The 14,021-nt window shown below is 38.0% G+C and overlaps 1 long non-coding RNA gene across 1 annotated transcript; it reads right to left on the bottom strand.

The window, feature by feature from the left end:
* Positions 1 to 1,513: 1,513 nt before the first annotated feature.
* On the bottom strand, positions 1,514 to 4,165 carry LOC124252142 (uncharacterized). The gene is made up of 3 exons (XR_006891918.1): positions 4,098 to 4,165; positions 3,411 to 3,580; positions 1,514 to 1,571 (listed from the first exon to the last, which is right to left on the bottom strand). It is a non-coding gene; the product is annotated as an uncharacterized LOC124252142 (long non-coding RNA).
* Between the last annotated feature and the right edge of the window lie 9,856 nt (positions 4,166 to 14,021).

A 14,021-nucleotide genomic window follows, 5' to 3' on the forward strand; every position in this document is an offset into this window, starting at 1 on the left:
TAGAACAGGTCCCAAACTCACGATTTGACACGATTTTAGGCAGTGTTCCCACATTGAGTATAGCGAGTTGCAGTTGCAATAAGCCAGGTGATGTTACAGTAACATCCCTAGTATCTCTCTGGCACAACTAACTTTTATTCCTGTTCAAGCACCAGTGTTTAAACAGTAGGTTGTCAGGGGGATTCTGCCTGTCACCCAGGCACCCGAGTTGATGGAGGCCCCATCTCATCACACACATCCACGAGACAGGAATAGGGAACCCGGTGAACTCCATACAGGCTCTAAAAAGTTCCACCCAACATTTATTTCATTGGCCAAATCACGGCATGACCATGACTAACTTCAAGGAGGCCAGGAAAATACAATCCTAACATGTGCCTGGAAGGAGAGGGGAATCAGAATGTTTGTCAACAGATCTGATGACTACTACAAAGACTTTGTTACGTTACGGTCAGTTTATATTTCTAGCATGGTCATGGTTGCAAATTAAATTTTTTAGTTAGATCCTGGTAAGAAGGAAAACCTTGAACCTATGCAAAGAATTCTGTCAACATGTAAGTGGAGCGATCCGCTGGCCACCATCCTAGTAGTCTTGTGAACAAGGCCAGTTGATGTATCATATCCTCTACAGAACCGGTGCCACCATTTACAAACATGGCTTGTTGACAGATATATTAGAATTACAGTGAAATTTATGATTAGTACCATCTCGATCCAACGTACCTTATCAAAGGCCTATTGTGCTGTTTCTGAATGATTTATAAACATACTTGTCTGAATCCCACTTTCTGCGGTTGTCATCCTCAAGTTCTGAGGAGTCATTAGCTTGCAGAAAGTCCTAATAATTTTCTATATTAAGATGTCCTAGAGCAGTAATACTGGCATAAGGTTTAGCCATATAGGTCAATGGAACAGAACTGAGAGTTCAGAAATGAATCCTTATATTGATACTTAGCTGATTTTTGACAAAGGTGTTAAGTCACTGGGGAAGGGATAGTCTGTGCAACAAATGAGCTGGGACGCCTGATTACCCACAGGCAAAAAGATGAGCTTAGACCTTCAACTCATACCATATACAAAATTAATTCAAGATGGACCACAGACTTAAATGTAGCAGCTAAAACAATAAAATTTTTAGAAGAAAACAGGCGACCATCTCCCAGACCCTGTGTTAGGCAAAGATTCCTTAGATTAAAGCTTCCATCCATCATTTATGGATGGAACACAGTCCATCACCGAAAATACTAATAAATTGGATATTATTAAAATTCAGAACTTTTGCACTTCAAATGACACCATTAAGAAAATTAAAAGACAAGTTCAGACTGGAGGACATATTTGCAAAACATATATCTGATAATAAGGATTTTATCCATAATGTACAAAGAATGCTTACAACTCAGTAATAAGAAAACATACAGGGGCTGGCCCCTTGGCCGACTGGTTAAGTTCGTGTGCTCCACTGGGTGGCCCAGGGTTTCGCTTGTTCCGATCCTGGGTGTGGACATGGCACTGCTCATCAAGCCATGCTGAGGCGGTATCCCACATAGCAGGGCCAGAAGGACCTACAACTAGAATATACAATTATGTACTGGGGGGCTTTGGGGAGAAGAAGAAGAAAAGAAAAGAAAAAAAAGATTGGCAACAGATGTTATCTCAGGTGCCAATCTTTAAAAAAAAAAAAAGAAAACATACAACCCAATCTAATAATGGGCAAAAGAAATGAACAGACATTTCATCAAAGAAGGTACACAAATGACTAATAAGTACATGAAAAGATGTTCAACATCATTAATCATAAGGAAAATGCAAATTAAAACCACAATAAGATACTATTTCATACCCACTAGAATGGCTATAAGACAGACAATAACACACTTTGGCAAGGTTGTGGAGAAATTGGAACCCTCATACATTGCTGATGGAAACGTAAAATGGTACTGCCCTTTGGAAAACAGTGTGGCAATTTATCAAATAGTTAATTGTAGGGGCCGCCCCAGTGGCGCAGTGGTTAAGTTTACACGTTCCGCTTGGGCGGCCCAGGGTTCACCGGTTCAGATCCCGGGTTTGGACCTGTGCACTGCTTGTCGGGGCCATGCTGTGGTAGGCATCCCACATAAAATAGAGGAAGATGGGCATGGATGTTAGCTCAGGGCCAGTTTTCCTCAGCAAAAAGAGGAGGGTTGACGGCAGATGTTAGCTCAGGGCTAATCTTCCTCAAAAAAAACCCCCAAAAACGTTAACTGTAAAACTGTCTTACAACACAGCAATTCCACTTCTAAGTATCTACTCAAGAGAAATGAAAATATACATCCATATGAAGACTCCCATGTGAATATTCATAGCAACATTATTCAAAATAGCCCCAAACTGGTAATAACCTAAATGTCCATCAACTGGTGAATGGACAGAGAAAATGTGTTGTATCCATACAATGGAATATTATTCAGCAATAAAAAGTAACACATGCCCTGTCATGGATAAACCTTAAAAACATTATGCTAAGTGAAACATTATACTAAAGTGAAAGCCCACTTGTATGAAGTCCAGAAAAAGTAAATTTATAGAGACAGAAAGTAGATTAGTGGTTGCCTGGGTCTGGATTTAGGAACAGAGATTAACTATAAATGGGCATGAGCGGGGAGGAAAATGTTCTAAGACTCATTTACGGTGAGGTTGCACCACTTGGCAAAATCATTGTAAACTTTAAGTAGGTAAATTTTATGATATGTAAAATGAATGAATGAATGATTGCCTATGGGATACTCTCCTTTGCAATGGGAGCATATAGGTAATCTGATTCTGATTTTTCTGTGTGTGTGTGTGAGGAAGATTGGCCCTGAGCTAACATCTGTGCCAATCTTCCTCTATTTTATGTGGGACGCCGCCACAGTGTGGCTTGATAAGCGGTGCTAGGTCTGCACCGGGGATCCAAACCTGCAAACCCCAGGCTGCTGAAGTAGAGCACGTGAACTCAACCATTACGCCACCGGGCTGGCCCCTGTGATTCTGATTTTGTGGGGTGTGCCCATGAAGGGGCATATTCTAAGGAATTTAGCATCTGGCTCCATCAAAATCTATCATCTGAGCCAAACGTTGAGTTGGAACAACACGGCAATCAAGGAGGGAGTCTGTTTTGGGTGTAGATGTAGACAACACCAATAGAGACATTTAGGAGAGTGGCCCATTGACCAAAGACGTTTTTAGAGAGAGTGTTTGTTCCAGTTGGCACAAGTATGGTCTACTAAATTGAGGGCTAGAGACCAGAGCCAGGGGAGAGGAAAAGGGCTGCAGCATATGACTAATCAAAAAAAGAACATGAAGCACATTACCAAAAATAGCGACACAATAACCACAATCACAGCTCCTTCATCAACCTCACTCATTCCTTTAAAATTAGTTCTTATTACCTGTTCGTGGCCTAGCATCTCCCTCCTTAGAAGTCCTATGCTCCAGGGCAGGAATTTTTCTGGAACTCTCAAGCCTCAGGGCTCTGACAGGTTGAATCATCTAAGTGTTAGTTATGGTGGTGATGTCAGGTCCATGAGTCTATTTTCCTGTCAGTCAATTACAGCAGAGTCTTTAGGAAAACAAAGGAGAGAAGAGGAACTCTTTGTTGACGGGACCAAATGATCTAGTAAACCTATGAATGTCCGATAGCAGAATGAAAGAGAGAAGAATTTTCACTGGGGTGTCATGCAGCAGAGGGTGAAGCTACTGGTGACTGCTGTCTTTCACCGCGTCTCAGGTAACGGCTACTTTGAGGAGAACATTCAGAACCTGGGGAAGGAGATTTTGTCTTCTCCACCAAATTATTTTTGATAATTCCCTTTGTCCTGTTTATTTGCCTGAGCTGTGTGAGTGATACGGACAGTGTATGTATTTAGAAGTCTTGAGGGACATACATTCTATTTTGTAAGATGGACACTAAAATTACTATCAATAATAAAAGGTCATTTTAAACAAAGGCATAAAATCATCTTGGAAATAAATTTGTTGACAGTCATCATTCGCACACTTGCATGTGAACGCGAGTATGCCTTTACTCATTTGGGCGGAGCCGCAATCACTGAAAATTCACAGTTACAAGCATTTACCTTGTATAAAAGTCATCTAGAAAGAATGAGCTCCTCTCTTTGCTGTGACTTCTTCCTCTGCAACGTGGGACGCGATGAACAGGGCAGCTCTTATAATGCTGATAAGCTAATTTTAAAAACATGGAGCATACCAATTATACCTAATTATTTTTAGCATCTCTCCTTGTATCCTTCTTTACTTATGAGTGCCATGCTGTGAGTGAGCAAGTTTTTTGGGTATTCTAGCAGCTGTCTGGGAAGTGTCAAGTTGATTTTGGTGTAAAAGTTGCCTTGATAGTTTTATTCTTCTGAATTTATGGCCTGATCTCGGACAAGGGAAACAGAAAAAAAGTGTTGTCAGGAAACAGCCTTAGTCTTGGTTGTGTTATCAATAAGAAAACTATATTTTATAACAACCTCGTCATTAAGAATTTTAGCTTCTCTAGAATTGAGGATTCCTATTATTTTGTGTTACAACATGACCTGAGAGCATGATATGAATCAGTACAAAGTCAAAAAACTTAGCATGCTTTTTGAGAAGTTAAAGTTCACATTTAGGCTGGGTAAGCATCTACACTCTGCTCTAATGGGAATATACACAGGAAACAAACAAACAAAAAACTTTATCTCTTCATGTTAAAGGTAGACTGTATACTCAAAGGCCATTTTTCTTATGAGCGACCAATATTGATTAAAGCTTTATACTTCTTAAAATAGAAGTAATCGAAGAAGCACTTCTGGAATGGCAGAGTAAGGACATCTGAAAACCCACTCCACAAAAGCAGTAACACTGGCAAAAATTGTCAAAATCAACTTTTCCAGAACTCTGGAAATGATAACCAAAGCTTTCAACAAATCTAAGGAGAATTTGTTCAAGGAAAATGGCTGAATCTCAGTAGGAACAGTGAGCTTTGTGGCATTTTGACTTGCTTTTTCCCCCGTCCTCCTCTCCTCAGCTCCATGGTGGCCTCCCAAATCAGTAGTCTCACACCTACAGTAGCTAAGAAAACCAGCGGCCGAGCAGCCACTAGAGGGGGCAGAGTGGGTATGGAACTCCCCCCAAAGCCCTCTCCCTAGAGAATTGTCACTATGTTATCTACCTGGAAGCTCCAATTGAGAGCCCCATTCATAAGGCTAGTCTTTATTTGACCTGACACAGCGCTCACACAATGAGAAACCTTATCCCTAGGAGTTTGTCTAAACCATCAACAGCAAATTTTTGACACCCCAGCTGCCTGAGGCAGGAATACCAGTTGAGGCAAACAACAGGCTGGCCAAAAAACTTAAGAGGAATAGCAGTGAATGAGACGTCAATAGACGGCTTTGAAAATCTCTGACACATTCCTGGAGAACTAGAAATCCACTCACATTTGCAGAACTGAGAGTACACCCAGGAAGTCCCTGAGAAGGCTCTGATCACTCATCTGTGGTGACCTTGAGCCCCTGCTCAAGCAGGAAGTGAAGGATAAGGCAGAATAACCTGCCAGAGCATTGAAAGCTTGCTTGAACCAACATACAGAGTCCCTTGGCAAAGAGTAGGAGGCTTATTGCTTCAAGGCATTTAAGGAAGTTTCTATCTAATCACGAGCTGACCACTAAACTAACTGGGCAGAAACTTCAGTGACTACCATGACAAAGACAAGAGACTTTACAGAATTAGTCCATGAAAGTCGATAAACAAATAAACAGGGATGGCATTAAGCCCTGGTTGGGGAGATCCGATTTCCAGAGTTGCCACATTATATTATGTGAAATATCCAGTTTTCAACAAAAAATATGAGACGTGCAAAGAAACAAGAAAGTGTGGCCCATACACAGGGGAAAAAAAGCAGTCAATAGAAAGTGTCCCTGAGGAAGCCCAGATGTTGGACCTATTAGACAAAGACTTTAAATCAGCTATTATAGTGCCAGCCCAGTGGTGTAGTGGTTAAGTTTGCATGCTCCACTTGGGCAGCCTGGGGTTTGCAGGTTCACATCCCGGGCACGGACCTACACATCACTCATCAAGCCACACTGCGGCTGTATCCCACATACAAAATAGAGGAGATTAGCACAGACGTTTGCTCAGGGACAATCTTCCTGACCGAAAATAAGTAAGTAAGTAAATAAATAAATCAGCTATTATAAATAAGAACTGGAGGAAACTATGTCTAAAGAACTCAAGGAAAATATGAAAATGAAACCTCACCAAAGAGAGAATATTAATAAAGAGATAGAAATTATTTTAAAAATGAAATAGAAATTTGGGGTAGAACATTACAATAATTGAAATTAAAAATGTACTAAAACTTCCTCAACTTGATAAAGAATTCTACAAAAAGAAGAGAGAGCTACCACCATACTTAATGGTGAGGAACTTGAAGCTTTCCCACTAAGATCTGGTACAAGGCAAGGATGTCCACTCACCACTCCTTTTCAACTGTATACTAGAAGTTCTAACTAATGCAATAGGACAGGAAAAGGAAACAAAAGGTATACAGATTGGAAAGAAAGAAAGAAAACTGTCTTTGTTCAGAGACAACATGTTTGTCTATAAAGAAAATCCGAAAGAATTGACCAAAAAACTCCTGGAACTAATAAGTGATTATAGCAAGGTTGAAGGATAAAGGTTAATATAAAAAAGTCAATTCCCTCCCCACATACTAGCAATAAACAAATGGAATTTGAAATTTAAAAAAATATATCATTTATAATAGCATCCAGAAAAATGAAATACTGAGGTATAAATCTAACAAACTGTGTGCAAGATCTATATAAGAAAAACAATAACATTATGATGAATGAAATCAAAGAAGAACTAAATAAGTAGAGAGCTATTTCACGTCCATGGATAGGAAAACTCTACATTGTCATGATGTCAGTTATTCCAACATGATCTAAAGATCCAATGCAGTCTCAATCAAAATCCAGCAAGCTACTTTGTAGATACTGACAAACTGATTCTAAAATTTATATGGAGAAGCAAAAGAATCAGAATAGCCAACAAACTATTGAGAAGAACAAAGTTGGAAGACTGACACTGGCTGACTCCAAGACTTAATATAAAGCTACAGGAATCAAGACAGTGTGGTACGGGCAAAAGAACCGACAAATAGATCAATGAAGCAGAATAGAGAGCCTGCAAATCGACCCACATAAATATACCTAACTGATCTTTGACAAAGGAGCAAAGGCCATACAATGGAGCAAAGATAGTCTTTTCAACGAATGTTGCTGGAACAAGTGGACAGCAACAAGCAAAAGGATGAATCTAGACATAGACCCTACACCCTTCACAAAAAGTAACTTAAAATGAATCACAGACCCATATGGATTGCAGACGCAAAACTATAAAACTCCTGTAACGTAAGAGAAAATCTAGGTGATCTTGGGTTTGGTGATGATTTTTAAGATACAAAACTAAAAGCATGATCCATGAAAGAAAAAATTGATACGCTAGACTTAATTAAAATTAAAAATTTCTGCTCTGTGAAAGATATTGTCAAGAGAATGAAAAGACAAGCCACAGACTTGGAGAAAGTATTTGCAAAACACATATCTGATAAAGGACTGCTATCCAAAATATGCAAAGAACTTTTAAAACTCAATAAGAAAACAACCTGATTTAAAAATGGGCCGAAACTTTAATTAACAGACACCTCACTAAAGAAGATAAACAGATGGCAAATAAGCATATGAAAAGATGCTCCACATCATATATCATCAGGGAAATTGCAAGTTAAAACAATAATGAGATAACACTACACACCTATTAGAATGGCCAGAATCTGGAACACAAACGCTGGAGAGGATGTGGAGTAACAGGAACTTTCATTTATTGCTGGTGGGAATGCAAAATGGTACAGCCACTTTGGACGACAGTTTGGCAGTGTCTTGCAAAACTAAACATACTCTTACCATACAATCCAGCAATCATGCTCCTTAGTATTTAGCCAAATATGTTGAAAACTTATGTCCACACAAAAATCTGCACATGGATATTTATAGAAGCTTTATTTATAACTGCCAAACCTTGGAAGCAACCAAGATATCCTTCAGTAGGTGAATGGATAAATAAAATGTAGTACATCCAGACAATGGAATATTATTTAGCATTAAAAGGAAATGAACTACCAAGCCATGAAAAGACATGGAGGAACCTTAAATGCGTACTACTAAGTGAAGAAGCCAACATGAAAAGGCTACCTACTGTATGATTCCAGCTATATGACATTCTGGAAAAGGCAAAAACTATGGAGATCAGTGGTTGCTAGGGGTTGGGAGGAAGGAAGGACGAATAGGCAGAGCACAGAGTATTTTTAGAGTGAAAATAGTCTGGATGATAGGAATACACACCATTATACATTTGCCCAAACTTAAAGAATGTGCAACACCAAGAATGAACCCTAATGTAAACTACGGACTTTGGGTGATTAAGATGCATCAGCGTAGGATGTTTATAATGGAGCAAGCTATGCATATGGCAGGATGGGGTAGGGAGCATATGGAAAATCTCTGTACCTCCCCCTCAATTTTATTGTGAACCTTAAGCTTCTCTAAAAAAATAAAGGTGAATTAAAAAATATTTACTAGACGTGCTCAGCATCAGATCTGAAGTGGCAGAAGAAAGAATCTACAAACTTGAAGACAGAAAATAGAAATCATCCATTTTTAAATACAAAAAGAATGAAGAAAAATGAACAGAGCCTCAGGGACCTGTGGAAATACCATAAAGCACACTGAAATGTGCACAACAGGACTCCTAGAAGGAGCAGAGAGAGTAAAGGCATAAATAATATTTGGAGAAATCATGGTCAATGCCTCTCAAATTTTATAAAAAACATTAATCTACACATCTAAGCAGGTCAGTGATGTTCAAGTAAGATAAACTCAAAGAAATTCACATTTAAATATACCAGAGTCAAACTACTGAAAGACAAAGAGAGAATCTTGAAAGCAGCAACACAAAAAAGATTCATTTATAAAGGATCCCCAATAAGATTAACTGCTAGTATCTCATTAGAAACGATGAAGGCCAGGAGGCAGTGGGGTGGCTTACATTGGTCTCCTCTGATCCATGGCGGATACATTCCAAGACCTCCAGTGGATGCCTGAAACCATGGATAGTACTGAACCCTACATTTACTACGTTTTTTCCTGGCTAAGGGGCTAACAGGAGGGTAGTGCATACAGTGTGGATACACTGGACAAAGAGATGATTCATGTCCTGGGCAGGGCAGAGCAGGACAGTTCGAGATTTCATCACACTACTCAGAACAGCACACAACTTAAAACTTACAAATTGGGGCCAGCCCCATGGCCAAGTGGTTAAGTTCACGCACTCTGCTTCTGCAGCCCGGAGTTCACTGGTTCAGATCCTGGGCATGGATCAGTATGGCTCATCAAGCCATACTGAGGCAGTGTCCCACATAGAAGAACTAGAAGAGCCTACAACCAGGATATACAACTATGTACTGGGATCCCTTGGGGAGAAAAAAAAAGAAGAGGAAAACTGGCAACAGATGTTAGCTCAGGGCCAATCTTCCTCACCAAAAAAATTAAAATTAAAAAACCTTGCTAATTGTTTATTTCTGGAATTTTTTTCATTTAATACTTTCGGACTACAGTTGACTGCAGGTAACTGAAACCACAGAAAGAGAAACTGTGGATAAAGGAGGACTACTGTATTCAAAATGCTGAAAGGAAAAGACTGTCAACCTAGAATTTTATAACCAGAAAAACTATCCTTCAAAAATGAAGGAGAAATTAAGATTATGCAAGTAAATCAAAACTGAGAGAATGTGTCACCAGCAGACTTTCCTTATAAGAAATACTAAAGTTTGTCCTTTGGGCTGAAATGAATGGACACTGACAGTAACTTGAATCCACAGGAAGAAATGAAGAGCACCAATAAAAGTTACCACATAGAAAAATATAAAATATGGTATAAACGTATTTATGTTGTAACTCTTTTCTTATCCTATCTAATGGAAAAAGACAGCTGCATAAAGTAATAATTATAAAACTGTGTTGATATGCTTATAATGTATAAAATGTAATTTGTGTGATGATAATAGTACAAAGCAGTGGAGGAGGAAATGAAGTTATATTGGAGCAAAGTTTTGAACACTCTTGAAACTTAGTTGATATTATCTGAACTAGACTGGTATAAATTGTGATATTAATTGTAATCCCAGAGCAACTACTAAGAAAAAAATCAAAGAATATAGGAAAAGAAACAGCAGAGGAATTAAAACAATACACTTGAAAATATCTATTAAACACAAAAATAAGGTAGTGATGGAGGAACAAAAAAGACAAAAGACATATATAAAACAAATAATTATATAATGTCATAAACCAATGTTACCTCAACAAAAAATAAATAAATAATAAACCAAACAGAAACCAAATAAAATTGCAGATGTAAAACCCATAGCATTAGTAATTACATTGTATATAAAAAGATTAAATACTCCAATAAAAAGGCAGAGGTTGGCAGATAAAAAAAATCATTATCCAACTATATGCTGCCTACATTGGCCACACTTTAGATTCATAGACACAAAAAGTTGAACTTAAAAGGATGGAAAAAGATATATCACCCAACAAATAACCAAAGGATATCTGGAGCAGCTATGATGATATCAGACAAAAAGAATTTAAAACAAAAATTGTTAAGAAGCAAAGAAAGGGGGCCAGCCCAGTGGTGTAGTGATTAACTTTGCATGCTAAGCTTTGGTGGCCTGAGGTTCACAAGTTTGGATCCTGAGTGTGGACATAGCACTGCTTGTCAAGCCACGCTGTGGTGGCGTCTCACATAAAATAGAGGAAGTTTGGCACAGATGTTAGCTCAGGGACAATCCTCCTTACAAAAACCAAAACCAAACCAAATCAAACCAACAAACAAACAAGAAGCAAAGAAAGGCATCTCACAGTGGTAAAGTGTCAATCCATCAGGAACACATAACAATTACAAACACAAATGCACCAAATAACAGAGTCCCAAAATACACAAAGTAAAAACTGACAGGATCGAAGAGAGAACTACACAATTCAACAGTAACAGTTGGAGATTTCAATACCTCCTACCAATAATGAATAGAATAACTAGGCAGAAGATCAACAGGGAAGACCTAGCAGATACCTATAGAATATGCCAACAAACAACATAAGAATATACATTCTTCTCAAGCGCCTATGGAACATCATATGTTAGCCAATAAAAAAGGCACGAATACATTTAAAGTAATTGAAATAATACAAAGTATGTTCTCTGACTACAGTGGAACGGAATTGGAAATCAATAAGAGAAAGATTTAGGAAATGCACGAATATGTGAAAATTAAACAACAAACTCCTAAATAATCAATGAGTCAAAGAATACATCACAAGAGACATTAGAAAATACTTTAAGATAAATGAAATGAAAATGCAAAATATCAAAACTTATGAGACGTAGCTAAAGCAGTGCTTAGAGGGAAATTTAGGGCCGTAAATGCCCATATTAAAAATAGAAGAGGCCAGCCCCATGGCCTAGTGGTTAAGTTCGGTGCGCTCTACTTTGGTGGCCCAGGTTCGGTTCCCAGGCATGGACCTACACCACTTGTCAGTGGCCACGTTTTGGCAGTGACCCACATACAAAATAGAGGAAGACTGGCACAGATGTTAGGAACATTCACCCTGAGCAAAAAAAGGAAGAAAGAAAGATTATTAAATCAATAATCTAACCTACTATCTTAAAAAAAAGAGAAAAAGAGCAAAATAAACCTAAAGCTAGCAGAAAGAAGGAAATAATAAAGACTAAAGCAAAAACAAATGGAATAGAGGATGGTAAAACAAGAGAAAAATCAACAAAACCAAGAGTTGATTCTTTGAGAATATTAACAAACTGATAAACCTTTAGCTAGATTGATCAAGATAAAAAGAGAGAATCAAATTACTAAAATCAGGAATAAAGGAGGAGATGTCACTATTGTCCTTATAGAAATATAAAGCATTGTAGGAGAATACTATGAACAATTGTATGCAAATAAATTAGAAAAAAATAAATGAAATAGACAACTTCCTAGAAAGATACAAACTACCAAAGATGACACGAGAAGAAGTAAAAAATCTAAATATACCTATAACAAGTAAAGAGACTGAATTAGTAATTTTAAAACTTCGCACAAAGAAAAGCTCAAGCCCAGATGGCCTTAGTGGTGCATTATATCAAATGTTTAAAGACTAATTAAGGGGGCCAGCCCTGTGGCCAAGTGGTTGAAGCTCTGCGTTCTCCACTTCAGTGGCTCAGGTTTGCAGGTTTGGATCCCAGGCATGGACCTACAGCACTCATCAGCCATGCTGTAGATGCATCCCACATGCAAAGTAGAGGAAGATTGGCACAGATGTTAGCTCAGGGCGAATCTTCCTCACGCACAAAAAAGATTAATTAATACCAATCCTTCACAAACTCTTTCAAAGAAGAGGAGGGAACACTTCCAAACTCATTTTATGAGATCAGTATCACCCTGATACAAAATCTGACAAAGACAAAGATATCAGACAAAGGAAAAACTACAGGCCAATATCTCTACGAATAAAGATACAAATATCCTCAACAAAACACTAGCAAACTGAATCCAGCAACATATAGAAAGGATTATACACCATCACCAAGTATGATTAATGCCAAGAATGAAAGTTGATTTAACATCCAAAAATAAATTGATTTAATATGCCATATTACTAGAATAAAGGACAAAACCCACATAATCATCTCACTTGATGCAGAAACACCATTTGACAAAACCCAAAATGTTTTCACGGTAAAAGCAAAACAAAACAAAACGCTGAACAAACTAGGTATAGAAGGGAATTTCCCCAACCTGACACAGGGCATCTATGAAAAACTCACAACTAACGTCACGTTCAACATCAAAAGGCTTTCCTCCTAATATCAGGAATAAGACAAGTATATCCATGCTCATCATGTCTATTCAACATAGCACCAAGATTGTAGCTAGGGCTATTAATCAAGGGGAAAAAAGGCATCCAGACTGGAAAGCAAGAAGTAAAACTAATTCTATTCACAGATGATATGACATTGTATACAGCAAATCCTAAGGAATCCACAAAAACATTATAACCACTCATAAATGAGTTCAGCAAGTTCGTAGGATACCAGATCAATGTGCAAAAATCACTTGTACTTCTATACACTAGCAATGAACAATACGAAAATGAATTTAAGAATACAATTGCGGGGCCGGCCCGGTGGCGCAGCGGTTAAGTTTGCACGTTCCGCTTCTTGGCAGCCTTCCTCAGCAAAAAGAGGAGGACTGGCAGTATTTAGCTGAGGACTAATCTTCCTCAAAAAAAAAAAAAAAAAATACAATTGCATTCATAATAGCATAAAAATAATAAAATACATAGGAATAAATTTAAAAAATGAAGTAAAAGACTTGTACACTGAAAACTACAAAACATCCTCAAAAGAAATTTAAAATCTCAATAAATGGAAAGAATTCCCATGGTCATCAATCAGAAGACTTAATATTGTTAAGAGGGCAATACTCCCCAAATTGATCTATAGATTCAACTCAGTCTTTATCAAAATCCCAGCTGGCTCTTTTGGAGAAATTGACAATCTGGTCCTAAAATCCATATGGACATGCAGGAGACCCATAACAGCCAAAACAATCTCAAAAAACAACAAAATTGGAGGACTCACACTTCCCAATTTCAAAATTTACTACAAAGCTACAATAATCCAGACAGTGTGGTAGTAGCACAAGGATAGATGTATAGATCAATGGAATAGAACCTAGAGTCCGGACTGTTGACAAGAGTGCCAAGACAACTCAATAGGGGGAAGAATAATTTTTTCAAAATATGGTGCTGGGACACAAGTGGATATTCACAATCAAAAATATAAAATTGGACCCTTATTTTATACCATATACAAAAATTAACTCAAAATGG

Source organism: Equus quagga, chromosome 14 (assembly GCF_021613505.1).
Source record: "Equus quagga isolate Etosha38 chromosome 14, UCLA_HA_Equagga_1.0, whole genome shotgun sequence".
In the NCBI taxonomy this organism is placed as follows: Eukaryota; Metazoa; Chordata; class Mammalia; order Perissodactyla; family Equidae; genus Equus; species Equus quagga.